Here is a 17,525-nt window from a genome sequence, read left to right on the forward strand (position 1 = left end):
GAGTTGGTTGGATGGCATCACTGACCTAATGGACATGAGTTTGAGCAAGCCCCAGGAGTTAGTGATGGACAGGAAGGCCTGACATACTGCAGTCCATGGAGTTACAAAGAATAGGACATGACTGGGCAACTATACAACCGGACAACTGAACTGACTGATCCAGGTCACTAACTCCAGGAAGGTATGTGATTGGGGAGAATGGTTAGGGAAGAAAATCCCATCAACTCACATTAAAGCTATTTGTTCACGTGCTTATTTTATCTTTCCTGTTAGACTGATTTCTTCCACAGCAGTCTCTTATTTAAAAGAAAGTGATTTTTTTTTCTATTGGTCAAATTAAACTCTTTAAGTTGAAATTCTCTGATTCAATTATAATAATAATAATTGGATATTTAATAATAATAATTTCTGTTGCAGGACTATATTATATAAAGCATTTCTTGATATCACACATGCAGTCAGTTTTCAACAGAGAAGAGCTTTATTGTTATTTGTTTTTTATTGCCAACATTCAACAGAGTGCTGGCACATAATAGGTGCTCAATAAACTCTTAAGGACTTAAGGGATAAGGAGATTAAAAAAACAAACAAACCTGAAAATCAGGAAATTTAGGTCCAAGTCTTACCTCTGCTACTAACTTGCTTTGTGACCTTGGGCAAGACTCCTTCCTTTTCTAGAGTCAGTGACCTCAGCTATCAACAGAAAGGATTAGTTTCTCTAACTTCAAAAGCAGGCGTCCCAGTGTTTTAGAATCAACAGAAGAAACTTAATAATAATAAAAGCAGTTTTCACAAGGAAATCTTTTAGTTTTTAAGTGTAATTTTGGTCATCAGCCAGCTTGAGAAATACTGTCTCAATGTTCTCTTACTTCATCTCTCAAAGACTTTATTTTTGAACTGTATAAGTTATATAACTAGTCTTAAGAGGAAAATAAATATGGAATCTTTCCCATACACTGAATTTTTTTTTTTTTAAACTGAAACACTGTGTTAGTTTTGCCAAACATCAAAACGAATCCGCCACACGTATACTTATGCTCCCCATCCTGAGCCCTCCTCCCTCCTCCCTCCCCACACCATCCCTCTGGGTCGTCCCAGTGCACCAGCCCCAAGCATCCAGTATCGTGCATTGAACCTGGACTGGCAACTTGTTTCATACATGATATTACACATGTTTCCATGCCATTCTCCCAAATCTTCCCACCCTCTCCCTCTCTCTCAGAGTCCATAAGACTGTTCTATACGTCAGGGTCTCTTTTGCTGTCTCGTACACAGGGTTATTGTTACCATCTTTCTAAATTCCATATATATGCGTTAGTATACTGTATTGGTGTTTATCTTTCTGGCTTACTTCACTCTGTATAATAGGCTCCAGTTTCATCCACCTCATTAGAACTGATTCAAATGTGTTCTTTTTAATGGCTGAGTAATACTCCATTGTGTATATGTACCACAGCTTTCTTATCCATTCATCTGCTGATGGACATCTAGGTTGCTTCCATGTCCTGGCTATTATAAACAGTGCTGCGATGAACATTGGGGTACACGTGTCTCTTTCCCTTCTGGTTTCCTCAGTGGCATACACTGAATTTTTATATCATGAGAGCATCTTTTAATCCTGTGGGATCTACCCCTTCATTTAGTCATTAAATATCTGTTTTAAGTACACTCTATGTCAGGAGCTGTGGAAGAACCAGGAATCTTAGAGGAAACAGGACCTGATCTTTTCCTTGGAGGAACTGAGAGGCTGGGGAAGAGGGAGAGACAAGAAAACCAGTGATCTCAATACAAGTGTCCTTGTCAGGATACAGGGGAAGACAAGATGCAGTGGCCCCGGGTGGAGGTCAGAACTCAGTCTTAGGTATTTAGAAGCGACCTCCTGAAGGATGTCATACTAGCTGCCTTCTCTCTTCCTTTTCCAAATACAAAGGGAAGCCTTCCTTGAAGTATCACAGCTTTTTAAACCACAAACATGCTAAACTGAACCACAACCTGTAGATTGATTAAACATCCAAAACTCCCCTCTGTGAAATGGCAAAACGTAATTAAAACTTCCATGCTATTAAATTAGAGGGGGGAGGGAGAAGACCACTTCTTTTTCTCCTAAGTGGCAGTTGAATAGAATTCTTAAGCATCCAACAAGTGCTCATTATAGACTCAAGCCAAGCTTCCTTTTGGCTTCCAGAGGAGTGGGAGGAAGTCACTCAGAAGCTGCCAGTTCCATCACTGGGTAGCTTAGGGGTGAGGTGGGGGGTCTTTTTCCTGACTGCATCATTAAAATTTCCCTAGCGTGGACAGAAAAGTTATTAACTCACCAATGAAAAATACTTAAATGTCATTAAAAAGTTTCAACTCTCTCATAATTCTCCTTAATGGTGTGAAAATCAGCTCTGGACTCCAATTCTGAGATTGCATTTTCAAAGAACCCTGCGAGGGAAGTCTCAAATTACCTAATTACCATATTTATTGCCAGATTCTGTTTTCTAATCCCTGATGACTTTGTCAGATATATTTATGTGCTGTTCCTTTTCTTCTTTGGCCTTAGGTAGTGAGCTGGGTTTGTTCAACTTGAATAGAAGAGTCTTTTGGTTACAGATAATAGAAGGAAGCCGGGGCTGAAATGACCTGCAAGGCACACCCTGCCAGAGCCAGACCAAAAGGGAAAACCACGGCTGGCTTCCAAGCAATCATTACTGGCATCAGTCACACCATATTGTAATTGTAATGAATATAAATTAAGCTACACAAATAATCTGGCTCCTCTCCTGCTTAGAGGACCTGGGCCAGGAGTGCCCCCCCAATTCAGCTCCAGCCCAGAGAGAAGCAGTTTTTCTTCTTTCTTTCGTTAATTGAAGTTTAACTACACAAAAATTTGTTATCAAGAAAAAGGAGCAAATAAATTAAATGGTAATCATACTTAGGTGTCCTGCGGGTCTATCCAAGAGAAAGAATGCCTGTGACTCTGTGAAGTTTTTAAAAGAACTGTAGCTTGATTTATGGGTGCCAAATCTCAGTTTTACACAGTTCAGTGCACAAAGTAGTTTTGTTTTTGTTTTTGCTTCTCAGGAAGTTGGGCATTATTAAGAAAAGCAAAATCCTACTTCAACTCATTTCAGACATTCTCTGGGTCACGTGCTTCCCTGGGTGGGTGGAGGGGGGAAGCCTGATAGGCTAAAATGAACATAGCTTGACTTAGCAGTTCCTAGTCTATTTTTTTTTTGCTGCTTCTTATTAAGATAAAATAAAGCACACAGACTAAGCAGAATAAAATAAAAAATCAATTCTTGAGAATTCTTTCTCTTTTAATGATCAAATATAGTATCTGAAAAGGTTTTGTGTTTACATACTGGTTATGGCTAGATAGTTTTAGTATTACTTTTGAATTAAGATATTCTTAGCAACTTTTCCTGTAAACTAATGCAATATTTTCATATATCCTTTTCCTCCCCTTTTAGGTTAAAGACTGTCTTCCTATAATGGCTGGGTGGCTTTCATACATCATTTTCATATATTCTTATCTACATTCTCCATAAATTCTTGCAATATGCTGATGTATTACTCCCCCCAACTCTAAGTCTGTCTTCTTTATATATCTTTTATTTGTTTTTCAAAAGATCCAATTGATTTAATTCCAAATAGATGCTCTACTTAACACTTAAATATTCTTAGCAAGGAGACCCTTCGCTTACAACATGCAAATAAAGATTTGATTCTTAGAATATATTGTAATACCATGATTATATGTGTGAAAAGCACAGGGAAAAAAAAAGTCCAAATCTTCTTAGTACAAGTATAGCAGTAAACCAATTCATAAGCCACAGAAGGTCTTCATTAGAAATGAAGGAAGGAGATGTAATATTTAGTAGGCATGTACAAAGGTGAGAAGCTGTGTGGGGTGCTTTCCCAAAGTTCTCTTACTTACTTTTCACAACAATGAAAGGTTGCCAGGTTGGCCTTATTATCCCAATTGACTATTCATCTGTTGATCCATTCCTTATTTGCATACACAAGCATGCACAACCATTCTAAAATATTTGCTGGTTGCTGCTTTTAGCCAGACATTCAGCTGGGCTCTGCTGTGCAAGGTGAGTCAAGCCTGTGCTTGAGGTACATATAGTTTAGTGGAGCAGGTGAAGGTGAGGGTAGAAAGAAGCAGAAGGAGAAATCCTGAAATGCTGAGCGCCCCTCCAGAGCTATAAATGAAATGTCAGTGGAGCTCACAGCAAAAGCTAGAGTCATTGAGAGATCGAGGAACTTTCTCTTCTTTTCCCCCACTAGATAGAGACTATAGAAAACAAGGGCCTTTGGCTAAAAATTTAATTTAATTCTTGGAAGGGCAGAAATTGCACTGATTTTCTTCCAGTAATAAAGGAAGCAGGCCTGGCCCTGGGCTCTGTTCTTTTTCCCGGCAAGCTCCAAGAGACCTAATTTGAAAAAGGGGGAGTTTGAATAAAGGACTAAACTCTGTAAGTTAATGAGAATTTACAGATGCTATCAGTAGAGATGAGTGTTTCAAATTATGAAGCACTTCCAAAATTAGTGTCTTCAAAGATTGAAGGCAAAAGGAGTAGGGGATGGTAGAGGATGAGATGGTTAGATAGCATCATTGACTCAATGGACATGAATTTGAGCAAACTCCAGGAGGTAGGGAAGAACAGGGGAGCCTGGTGAGCTGTAGTCGATGGGATCTCAAAGAGTCGGACATGGCTTAGTGACTGAACAACGACAACTTATGATTGAGACCTCTTTCCAAAATTTTTTCTTGGGAGGTTGTATACTGAGTGAGTTTTGCCTAATAAGTGTGTCTGTACTTTCACTCATGGGAGGTTGTAAAGGGGTGGGATTTGGAAGATCTGAGAATGCTTAGACCATGCTGGGGAAACTTCTCCCCCTGTTCTTTGAACTGTCCAGGGCAGTTATGGAAAGTTGTTGTGTGGGATTTTCTGACATCAAGTGTGTGTTCATTTTTTTATGCTGCTTCTCTAATTCTCCAGCGTTAACTGAATGTCCAACAATTCAAGTTCTGACACTAACTTCCCAGAGTTAGTGCAGATCCCACAAGACTGCCCCTGTTTCAGATACCAAATGCAAAGTGGATGCCCACGCTACCCACACTTCTGCCCAAATTTGGAGGTTCCCACAAGTCCCCCATCTCTGGTTCTATAATTCACTAAAATGACTCACATGTGTGTGTGCTGTCGCTTCAGTTGCGTCCAACTCTCTGTGACACTGTGGACTGTCTAGCTCGCCAAGCTCTTCTGTCCACGGGATTCTCCAGGCAAGAATATTGGAGTTGGTTGCCATGCTCTCCTCTAGGGGATCTTCCTGACTCAGGGATCAAATCCATGTCTCTTACATCTCCTGCACTGGCAGGAGGGTTCCTTGCCACGAGTGCCACCTGGGAAGCCCCAGATGACTCACAGAACTCAGAAAAATGCTTGCTTACATTTATGGTTTATTGTAAAGGAGAGAAATTAGAAACAGCCAAATGGAAAATATGCACAAGACAAAGTATGTGGAAAGTGAGGGATACAAATGACTTCCATGCCCTCTCCCAGCACATTAGTATGTTCTCCAACCTGGAAGCTCGCTGAATCTCATCATCCAAGGTTTGTTTTTTGTTGTTGTTGTTATTTATTTATTTATTCAGTTGGCTGCACCTGATCTTAGTTGCAGCATGTGGGATCTTTAGTTGTGGCACATAGGATTCAGTTCCCTGACCAGGTACTGATCTCAGATACCCTACATTGAAAGTGCAGAACCTTTGCCACTGGACCACAAGGGAGGTCCATGTCTAAGAGTTTTTATAAAGCAATCTCCAGCCATCCTTAACCTTCCTGGAGGTCAGGGTTGGGGTGGGTGGGAGGTAAAAGTTCTCACTCTTTAATCATGTGTTTGCTTGTTCTGGTGGAGCCCTAACTCCGTGTCTCCTTGTTAGCATAGACTGAGATATGGTCAAAAAGGGCTCCTTAGGAATCATGAAAGACACTCCTCTGTTCTTTTCAATGGCTCAGTCGTGTCTGACTCTGCAACCCCAAGAACTGCAGCATGTCAGGCTTCCCTGTCCATCACCAACCCCCAGAGCCTGCTCAAACTTATGTCCATCGAGTCAGTAATGCCAACCAACCATCTCACTCTCTGTTGTACCCTTCTCCTTCTACCTTCAATCTTTCCCAGCAACAGGGTCTTTCTTCACATCAGGTGGCCAAAGTATTGGAGTTTCAAAAGCTTCAGCATCAGTCCTTGGAATGAACACCCAGGACTGATTTCCTTTAGAATGGACTGGTTGGATCTCCTTACAGTCCAAGGGACTCTCAAAACTCTTCTCCAACACCACAGTTCAAAAGCATCAATTCTTCGGCGCTCAGCTTCCTTCACAGTCCAACTCTTACACCCATACAGGACCACTGGAATAACCATAGCCTTGACTAGACGGACCTTTGTTGGCAAAGTAATATCTCTGCTTTTTAATATGCTGTCCGGGTTGGTCATAACTTTCCTTCCAAGGAGTAACCGTCTTTTAATTTCATGGCTGCAATCACCATCTGCAGCGATTTTGGAGCCCCCCAAAACAAAGTCAGCCACTGTTTCCACTGTTTCCCCATCTATTTGCCATGAAGTGATGGGACCATATGCTGTGATCTTAGTTTTCTGAATGTTGAGCTTTAAACCAACTTTTTCACTCTCCTGTTTCACTTTCATCAGGAGGCTTTTTAGTTCCTCTTCACTTTCTGCCCTAAGAGTGGTGTCATCTGCATATCTGAGGTTATTGATATTTCTCCTGGCAATCGGGATTCCAGCTTGTGCTTTATCCAGTCCAGCGTTTCTCATGATGTACTCTGAAAATAAGTTAAATAAGCAGGGTGACATAATACAGCCTTTATGTACTCCCTTCCCGATTTGTAACCAGTCTGTTGTTCCATGTCCTGTTCTAACTGTTATTTCCTGACCTGCATACAGATTTCTCAGGAGGCAGGTCAGGTGGTCTGGTATTCCCATCTCTTGAAGAATTTTCCACAGTTTGTTGTAATCCACACAGTCAAAGGCTTTGGTATAATCAATAAAGCAGAAGTAGATGTTTTTCTGGAATTCTCTTGCTTTTTTGATGATCCAACGGATGTTGGCAATTTGATCTCTGGTTCCTCTGCCTTTTCTAAATCCATCTTGAACATCTGGAAGTTCATGGTTCATGTATTGCTGAAGCCTGGCTTGGAGAATTTTGAGCATTACTTTGCTAGTGTATAAGATGAGTGCAATTTTGCGGTAGTTTGAACATTCTTTGGCATTGCCTTTCTTTGGGATTGGAATGAAAACTGATCTTTCCCAGACCTGTGGCCACTGCTGAGTTTTCCAAATTTGCTGGCATATTGAGTGCAGCACTTTTACAGCATCATCTTTTAGGATTTGAAATAGCTCAACTGGAATTCCATCACCTCCACTAGCTTTGTTCATAGTGATGAACAAAGGCACACTTGACTTCACATTCCAGGATGTCTGGCTCTAGTTGAGTGACCACACCATCATTATTATCTGGGTTGTGAAGATCTTTTTGTACAGTTCTTCTGTGTATTCTTGCCACCTCTTCTTAATATCTTCTGCTTCTGTTAGGTCCATACCATTTCTGTCCTTTATTGTGCCCATCTTTACATGAAATGTTCCCTTGGTATCTTTAATTTTCTTGAAGAGATTGCCAGTCTTTCCCATTCTATTGTTTTCCTCTATTTCTTTGCATTGATCACTGATGAAAGCTTTCGTATCTCTCCTTGCTATTCTTTGAACTCTGCATTCAAATGGGTATATCTTTCCTTTTCTCCTTTGCCTTTCACTTCTCTTCTTTTCTCAGCTATTTGTAAGGCCCCCTCAGACAACCATTTTGCCTTTTGGCACTTCTTTTTCTTGAGGATGGCCTAGATTACTGCCTCCTGTACAATGTCATGAACCTCTGTCCATAGTTCTTCAGGCACTCTGTCTATCAGATCTAATCTCTGGAATCTATTTCTCATTTCCACAGTATAATTGTAAGGGATTTGATTTAGATCATACCTGAATGGTCTAGTGGTTTTCCCTACTTTCTTCAGTTTAAGTCTGAATTTGGAAATAAGGAGTTCATGATCTGAGCCACATGTGTGCACATATGTGCATGCTGCATGCTAAGTCACTTCAGTCATGTCTGACTCATTGCAACCCTATGGACTATAGCCCTTCAGGCTCTTCTGTCCATAGGATTTTTCAGGCAAGAATTTTGGAGTGGGCTGCCATTTCTTTCTTCAGGGGATCTTCCTAACATAGGGTTCGAACCTGCATTTCTTATGTCTCCTTCATTGGCAGACGGGTTCTTTACCTCTAGGGCCACCTGGGAAGCCCAGATTCCATAACATGCGTAGAATTAATTAGATCAGAGCCCTTAGACTCTTGGTTATAAGAGTCCCATATGCAGCTTTCCTGTTATCAGAATTTCTTTAGACTGAAGAGCCTGAAAGAGAGCTTTGCATGCTTTCCTGACATCAGCCTTCTTCTGGAAATAACTATTCCTGTAGAGGATCCAATTTGGAGGGATTTGGAGTTTCAAAATAAGCTTTAGAAGAATTGCTGTAGTAATAATGGCAAAGATAAGAGGGATGACATAGACACTGATAATAACTAATATTTACTGACTGTTAGTTATGTACCACCACATGCTAAAGTGCCTTACGTGCATCATCTCATTTAATACTCAGGGCAGGATACTTTTGCACAGCAGGTTCCATTTTCTTCCCATGAAAAAATAGATGAGCAAGCTTGTGAGACATATGTAACTTGCCCAAAGTTACCCAGCTTGGAATCACCATGGCTGGGGATTCTACGCAAGTCAGCTTGATTCTAAGGCCTGAGTTTTTAACATGGCATTACAGTTTTTTGTCTATAGGAAGCAAACTTTTTATGTAAAAAGCCAGATGGTAGGTATGTTAGGCTTTGTGAACCAAAAGGCAAGACTGAGACTATTATACAGGTAAAAGAGAGAAAATAAGTTTCTAAGGATTTTTCATTGATGAAACTCAAATTTTTATTTGTGGACACTGAAATTTGAATTACTTGTGCTTTTCCTATGTCAAGAAATATTATTATGCTCTATTATTTAGTTATTTATTTTCAACCATTTGAGAATGCAAGAAACCATACATAAGAAAGCAAAGTGCAGGAGCACAATAGTTTGCAGACTGCTATTTAGCTGAAATGTCCTTGGGTAGGCGGTTGTAGATGGAGTGAATAGGATGCTTAACCAGCAATTAAAGGGAAAATGGAACCCTGGGATTTTGGCTCAGAAAACTGAAAAGATGCTGAATGCCAAGAAGGAAAACTCCAGTCATGTTGCCATTCAGCTGAAGCTTCTCTGGTACAACCTTCAGAAGTACTGCCTACCTTTGCTGTGAGTAGTGGAGTTTCCATTTTGAATTTAGCACTATAAAAAACTCTTAAGGGAGAGTGAACAGAATACTTGAAATTGGAACTTGCCTAGAAAATCTAGCCTATGTTTGTTTAGCTGTAGGTTAAGTTTAGATGTAATAATTAGTTTGGAACTCTGCCCGCTTCTCTCTCTCTCTGACTGTAACCCACTTGCTCAAGTAGAGGAAAGAAGGGGAAGAAAAGAAAGAGAGCAAAAGGAGAACAAAGAAGAGAAGAGAAAACAACTGTACCTATGTCACGTGTGTGTGTGTGCTAAGTGGCTTCAGTTGTGTCTGACTCTTTGCGACCCTATGGACTGTAGCCCACCAGATTCCTCTGTTCATGGGATTCTCCAGGCAACACACTGGAGTGGGTTGCCATTTCCTCCTCTAGGGGATCTTCCCGACCCAGGGATCGAACCCAGTCTCTTATGTCTCCTGCACTGGCAGACTTTACCACTACTGTCAGATGGGAAGCCCATACTTAAGGCATATATTTCCTTTATTCTGTCTTCAGGAACTCTAAGATGTCATCATATTCCTTGGGGAATTTATGTACTTACATAGTATTCTGGAATTCAGCCAACTGTAGTGGAGGCCAAGTTGAAAAGACACTGAGAGGATATTCAGGACATGGCCTGCTCCCCATCTGGCTGGGTAACCTTCAGCAGGTGACCAACTACCTGGATCTCTGTGTCATCTTCTATAAAATGAGAGATGAACTCAAAATGTGGTAATCCTTATGAACTGAGACTCTTGGTTATCTCCACATCAGGACTAGAAATTGCTTCTCTAGGAAAAACATCATGAGCAGAGAGTACAAATAATGTAAGTGATCACATTTTGTCTTCCAATGCTAGAACAGTCTTAAAATAAATTCACTTTAAAAGAGATAAGCTCCTGGAATCCCTTGAGGACCCTGCATCAAATTTTAGGAAAGAATATGGGGCTCTTATAGTTAAGACTCAATACCAAATATATTAAACTAAATCAGAACACTGTAGTTAAGACCCACATGGTATTAGCTGAATCCAGGGAAAGAGTTAAGATGCCACAATAACAACCCACAGATACTAAGGGATTTATATACATCACCAGGTAGCAGGCATGATGCTACCAACATGATGTGTTTTCAGATTTTAAGAATAAGTTGAAGTTGAAAAGAAGGATGTGATCAAAAGAATTGGGATTGAGTCTGGGCTCTGCGCTTACTAGCTGTGTGACCTTAGGGAAGTTTTTTAGTATTCCATGCCTCAGTTTCCCATTTTCGCAACAGAGATACTATTTTCTAGTCAGTGTTATGAGGGTTAGACTTGTCAATTCATTCATCTATTCAATAAGCATTTCTTAAGTTTCCTCTATGTGCTTGATGCTAAAGATAAAAATATATATAGCTCATGATCGTGTTCCTCAAGAAGCTCGCAGATGAGAGCAGGGTGATAGGGCAGAAAGTGTTCAGGAAGCAGTGTGCCAGTGGTTTGAGTTGGCTCCTATGGGAACAAAAAGTAGTGATTCCCCATCCTGCCTGAATAGAGAGTGAGGGACCCAGAAGAAATATAAGTTAAGTTGGAACTGAATATTGATGGATGAGTAGGGATTAGCCCAGGCAAAAGGAGAAGCAGCAGCATGTTTCAGGCAGAAGCAGCAGCAGGAACAAAGAACTAGAGGGAAGAAAAATGTAGAATGCTTTGCAAACTCCTGGAAATTGTAGTGAGAGGAGATTAGGGACTCCTCTGACACATGATTTAAGAGTTGTGTCATTTTTATTTAGTCCATTTCTCAGTCAGGTGATTAAAGCAATCATCAGTGACACTCACGTTAGTCACATGTACCCTTGACATGACGTGATGAGAACGGCACTTCAGTTCCGTGGTCTTCCTCCCCCAAAACCCCAAATTCCAATCTAACTGCATAAAAGATATATGACAAACCTGCGTGTGAAACCTCTAACCAGCAGCCCTCAAAAGGGTTAAGGTCATCAAAAACAAAGAAAGTCTGGAAACGGTTATTGGCCAGAGAAGGCTAAGGAGACTGCATGACTAAATGTAATAATATGGTATTCTGCATGGGATCCTGAAACAGAAAAGGATGTTAGGTAAAATTTAGTGACATCCAAACAGTATATAGTTTAACTAAAAATGATTGGGACTTCCCTAACGGTCCAGTGGCTAAAACTCCATGCTCCCAATGCAGGGGGCCCAGGTTCAATCCCTGGTCAGGAAACTAGATCTGACTTGCTGCAACAAAGATTGAAGATCCCATGTGCCATAACTAAAGCATGGTGCAGCCAAATGAATAAGAATACTGGAGTGGGTTGCCATTTCCTTCTCTAGGGGATTTTCCCGACCCAGGGGTCAAACCCAAGTCTCCTGTCTTGTAGGCGGATTCTTTACCCACTGAGCTTAGGGAAGCCTAATAAACAGATGCATAGAAAAAAAGAAAAAGAATCTCTCTTTAAAAAAGTAATGATTACTAATCTTGGTTCCTTAGTATGACAAATGTACCATGGTTATGGCCGATGTTAGCAATGGGGAAAACTAAGTGAGGGATATATGGGAACTTTTAAAAGTAAGCCTAAAATTATTCTGAAAATAAAAAGTTTATTTTAAAAAGCATACAATATTCTACTATCTTTGAGCACATTTCACAGCCTTACCATTACCTGGGAGGAATCTCCAAGTCTTCTTTCAATATAAGCTGTGCTGAGAAAAATGAATATTTGTGAGATCAGCTCTCATTAAACCTTATTTGAAGGTCAAAGAGAAACTGAGCAAGTTAGGAAGAGGTCCTTGGGTTTAAGATTCCTGAGAACTCTTTTTATCTGACACTTACTTTGATGTGATCATGTTGTAATCTTCCTTTTGACATCTTAGAGTCTGGGAAAAGGTCAACAGAGCACTTTTCAGTTATCTTCATAGATCCTATCCTATAACTGGAGGGAAAGTTTTACAAAATTCAGAAAGACAAATCATCTACAGTGGGCAAGCTTGGGAGTTCCCTGGTGGTCTAGTGGTTAGGATTCTGGGCGTTCTTTGCTGTGGCCTGGGTTCAGTCCCTGGTTGGGGGAACTGAAATCTGGCAACCTGCACTGCTTGGCAAAAAAAAAAAAAAAAAAAAAAAATTACAGCAGGTGTGGGCAAGTTCAATGCAGTATGGTGGGATGGAGGACCCTGACACAGGAAGGACAGGAGTGGGTTGTAGGCTCGGCTTGGGCAGACCACTGCTCTGTCTCCTCATCTACATTACAAAATGAGGACTTTGGAGTTTTCTTTTCTCCTTCTAGCTCTAATATTCTAGGATTCATTTTTTAGATAGTTGAAAACATGTTCAGGAGCATGACATCTTTTTTCGCATGACTGAATATTTGTAGAGCCAAGAGGAATTCCTAAACCCTGATTTAACACAATTACATATATTTTGAAAAGCAATTTATTTTTCAAACTAATAAATTTGGATGGCTCAGCCTAATGCAGCACAATTTTCACAGAATTAACCAATCTATCCACCTCTTCTTTGGGTTTGCTTTTATCAGCTGAGGTAGTTTTAGGTAAAGTTTGTTTCTTTTTTTCCTTTCCAAAGTTTCCCTTTCAAAGTATATATTTCTCAGAGTCCTCCTGTGGCCCGACTGCGGAGCACAGTCAGGTCTCCCCACCTCCTCCTCAGGATATGGTTACAGGCCTAATGGAAAGATCACTCTTCCAAACCTGAATGTTTCAAGAGACCTGGAATTTAGCCGTTATTCTCCCACTAATTTCCAGTGCGGCCCTAGGCAATGACTTTTCTTCCCTGAGTATCAATTTCCTTATCTATATAGTCAAGAATAAACTACATCCTCCCCAGGGCTCCTCCTGGAGGTGGATAAATACCTGTCTCATTCCAGAGGAGCCTAGGTAGGGAGGGGAAAAGCTTCACTCATTTATTCATTTTGTCAATCATTTCCTTAATCATTTATTGATTTCACTCTTCATACACTCAAGTATATAGAGGGAGCCACGTTTAGTTAACCCTGTTTAGTTAGTTCCTATCAAGAAGCTTGTATTTAAGTAGAAAAAACAAAGAACATTACAATTCAGTGTAATAAGAGTATATGGAAGGTACGGAATTGCCTAGAGGAGGAATAACTACCTTTATCTGGTCACCCAGGGAACGCTGCCTCTGTTTCAGAATGTTTGCACTTACTGTTCACTTGTTCTTGTCATACTCTTTTCCCCCATACATGCTCATGGCTTGCTGTGCCACCTAAGCCAATTTTCTGCTCAAAATTCCCCCTTTGTTGAAGATTTCTGCTACTACCCCATCTCTCCCTTATTGTGCTTCATTTTTTTGTTTTTGTTTTCAATTTGTTTCATCATATTACATATTCAGTTATTTATTTGTCATCTGCTTGTCCATTAGACGTAAACTCACAGGAAGGCAGGAACTTCTTTCCTGTAGATCACAAAATCTCCAGTACTAGCTCTGTGTCTTGAGAGTATTTGTTAAATGCTAAATGAGTGAATGAATGGTGAGTGATGCACAAAAGCTTCCTGGAGGAGATAGATGCTAATTCAGCTGAACAATGGAAAGCATGAATAGGAGTTACTAGGAAAATGGACAGAGAAGATAGAAATTCTAGATAGAAGAAATGCATGAGCAGAAGCCTGTAGGGATGAGGAAGCTCAGCTTGTTACCCAAATGGCAAACAGTTTGGTGCTGCTGGAGTTTAGGATGAAATGGTGATGTGAGTGGCCAGCCATGAAGCTGGAGATGTCAGCAGATGGATCACATATGACTGTGTATGTGCCAAGCAAGGAAGGAGAGTGCTGGGTAATGAGGGTGAGGAGCTTTTGAAAAAACCCAGAAGCCCCTTATTTTCTCAAATCATATTATGACTTTCCTTTCAAATCCCCATCAACTCCAACCCCCTTCTACTGGTATTTCTTTGGGTGGGGGTTTTTCAAACATTTTTAACTATGAGCCTCAGTAAGAAACAAATTACACACCATGTCCCAGTTCATAGATAAATTGATACATAATAGATAGGTATGTGGATCACAGCAAACTGTGGAAAATTCTTTAAGAGATGGGAATACCAGACCACCTGACCTGCCTCCTGAGAAATCTGTATGCAGGTCAAGAAGCAGCAGTTAGAACTGGACATGAAACAACAGATTGGTTCCAAATAGGGAAGGGAGTGCATCAAGGCTGTATATTTTCACCCTGCTTATTTAACTTATATGGAGAGTACATCATGAGAAATGCTGGACTGGATGAAGCACAAGCTGGAATCAAGACTGCTGGGAGAAATATCAATAATCTCAGATATGCAGATGACACCACCCTTATGGTAGAAAGCAAAGAGGAACTAAAGAGCCTCTTGAAAGTGAAAGAAGAGAGTGAAAAAGTTGGCTTAAAACGTAACATTCAGAAAACTGAGATCATGGCATCCAGTCCCATCACTTTGTCGCAAATAGATGGGGAAACAGTGGAAACAGTGACAAACTTTATTATTTTGGGCTCCAAAATCACTGCAGATGGTGACAGCAGCCATGAAATTAAAAGGTGCTTGCTCCTTGGAAGAAAAGTTATGACCAACCTAGGCAGCGTATTAAAAAGCAGAGACATTACTTTGCCAACAAAGGTCCATCTAGTCAAAGCTATGGTTTTTCCAGTAGTCACATATGGATGTGAGAGTTGGACCATAAAGAACACTGAGCACTGAAGAATTGATGCTTTTGAACTGTGGTGTTGGAGAAGACTCTTGAGAGTCCCTTGGTCTGCAAGGAGATCCAACCAGTTCCATCTTAAAGAAAATCAGTCCTGAATATTCATTGGAAGGACTGATGCTGAAGCTGAAACTCCAATACTTTGGCCACCTGATGGGAAGAACTGACTTGTTGAAAAAGACCCTGCTGCTGGGAAAGATTGAAGTTGAGAGGAGAAGAGAACGACAGAGGGTGAGATGGTTGGATGGCATCACCAACACAATGGACATAAGTTTGGGTAATCTCCAGGAGTTGTTGATGGACAGGGAGGCCTGCCGTGCTGTAGTCCATGGAGTCACAAAGAGTCGGACACAACTGAGCGACTGAACTGAACTGAACTGAGATGGGTATGTGAATAGATAGATATTGAATACAACTCCATGCCACCTATTCTATTTTATTCTATGTGTGTCCAAATGAAAGTGTTAGTCACTCAGTCTGGTCTGACTCTTTGCAACCCCATGGACTATAGCCTGCCAGGCTACTGTGTCCCTGGAATTCTCTAGGCAAGAATACTGGAGTGGGTAGCCAGTCCCTTCTCCAGGGGATCTTCCCGACCCAGGGATTGAACCTGGGTCTCCTGCATTGTAGGCAGAGTCTTTACCATCGAAGTCCGCAGGGAAGCCTCTATTCTACTCTATTCTATTCTAATTGATTTTTAAAATATTAGCTGCTCTTGCTAAACTGATTTCTCTACCCACTGTTTTCAAACTCATCTGTAACTGGATCATGATATAAACATATATACACACAAACATACACAGACACAAATACATACACAGGATATAAACAAATATATATATGTGTATATATATATTCTTTTTAACTGAGAATTCTCTTCAAGAAAGTCTAAGTAATACTGCTTTATGATGCAAAGCCCCGACCCAGACATTTCTGCATCAGAGAGCACACCCCAGGCAAATGGCCTTTGACCTTAAGATTACTCAGATTCCATGCTGGGAGTATTCTGTGATGAAGAGCCAGGAGGCCAGTTAATGGCCCTTGCCTTTAGCAGCAAAAACTCAAGGAGTGGGCGGCCTTGAGATAGTGTGCTCCTGAGCGTTGTCTTTCAAGGCATAGATGTATTAAATAAGTTCTTAAAATGACCTGATTCCTGGCAGGAAGCTCGAGGGGATGTGCGAGAATTTCTTGTGAAGATCATCATTGTTATCGGTCATCCTTGTGAAAAGGCATTAGTAGACTTGCATTTGTCTGGCATGGTTGGAGTCTGCCTGGTTTATGGATTGTTGATTTTAACTTGCAGTAAGATAGATTTGTGCAATAAAGCTTTGCCTACAGCAGCCAGAGGCCTTCCAGATCACCTTTAGTGAGGGAGAAGGTGATGTACCAATGCGAAAGAACATAGCATTGTGAATTTGAAGACCTGGGATTGAGGGAAGACTGTCTTCCTGGGTGGCCATGGGCAAGTCATCTAATCTCTTCAGACTCAATTTCCTTACACATAAAACAGGAGTAATGATAACTTCCCTTGACGTCACAAAGGCATTTTGGAGATTAAAAAAAAAAAAAAAATACATGTGTTAAAGTAGTGCTTTGCAATATCCCACACTTTTATACAAATGATAATGGTTTCTATTGAACATGAATGACAATAAGTAATAGATACCTTCCAAGCAATAATAAAAACTATCATCTTACAAATCAGGAAACATAGATTAAAAGCTTGACAAATGAAACAGCAATAAGTGATGATGCCAGGATTCAAACCCAAGCCATTCTGTTTTAAAGGCCTTGCTGTGAACCATTATGTTGGAAAATTGGCATTTCAGATGAATGGATGGGCTCCAAGGCTGCGTGATTCTTGATGGAGAGGCATTGCTGTCTGTTTCTTAGTTCTGGCAGTAGCTGGTAGAGAGAACACACTCTGTGTTGGTTGAAAAGAAATAGTGTCACTTGTCCTCCTCTTCCTCTTTCTTTCTGGGATTCTTAAATTATTGTTGTAATTTTTTTGGATGCAAAATTTGCTCTGTTAGCCCACATAGCTCACTGTCGCATTTGGAGTAGCAAATAAACAAGCAAAGGCTGGGCTGGCTTCAGCAATAAAATTTGTTCATGTTGGAAAATATATAATTAACCAAATGCCTGTTTTGTTCATTTTCAAATATGGACATCAACAAGGAACACAAGACATCAAAAAGTCACACAACAAAGGCTCACACTACCACTGCATTTTCACACCGCTAAAATGAACTTGAAGACTGAAATTGTTGTCCAGCTTAGTTGAACTTAATTTGGAACAAGCTCATTTGGAATTTTCTGCCTTTCTGATAAAAGGTAGAAATCAGGGCTTCCCTGGTGGCTCAGTGGTAAAGATTCCACCTGCCAATGCAGGAGACAT

At 40.6% G+C, this 17,525-nt stretch overlaps 1 long non-coding RNA gene across 1 annotated transcript; it reads left to right on the forward strand.

Moving 5' to 3' along the window:
* Window positions 1-4,063: 4,063 nt before the first annotated feature.
* Window positions 4,064-10,246, forward strand: LOC129626608 (uncharacterized). Its single transcript, XR_008702080.1, has 3 exons — window positions 4,064-4,085; window positions 9,940-10,093; window positions 10,198-10,246. It is a non-coding gene; the product is annotated as an uncharacterized LOC129626608 (long non-coding RNA).
* Window positions 10,247-17,525: the final 7,279 nt, after the last annotated feature.

The sequence above is a fragment of the Bubalus kerabau genome, chromosome 14 (assembly GCF_029407905.1).
Source record: "Bubalus kerabau isolate K-KA32 ecotype Philippines breed swamp buffalo chromosome 14, PCC_UOA_SB_1v2, whole genome shotgun sequence".
NCBI lineage: Eukaryota > Metazoa > Chordata > Mammalia > Artiodactyla > Bovidae > Bubalus > Bubalus kerabau.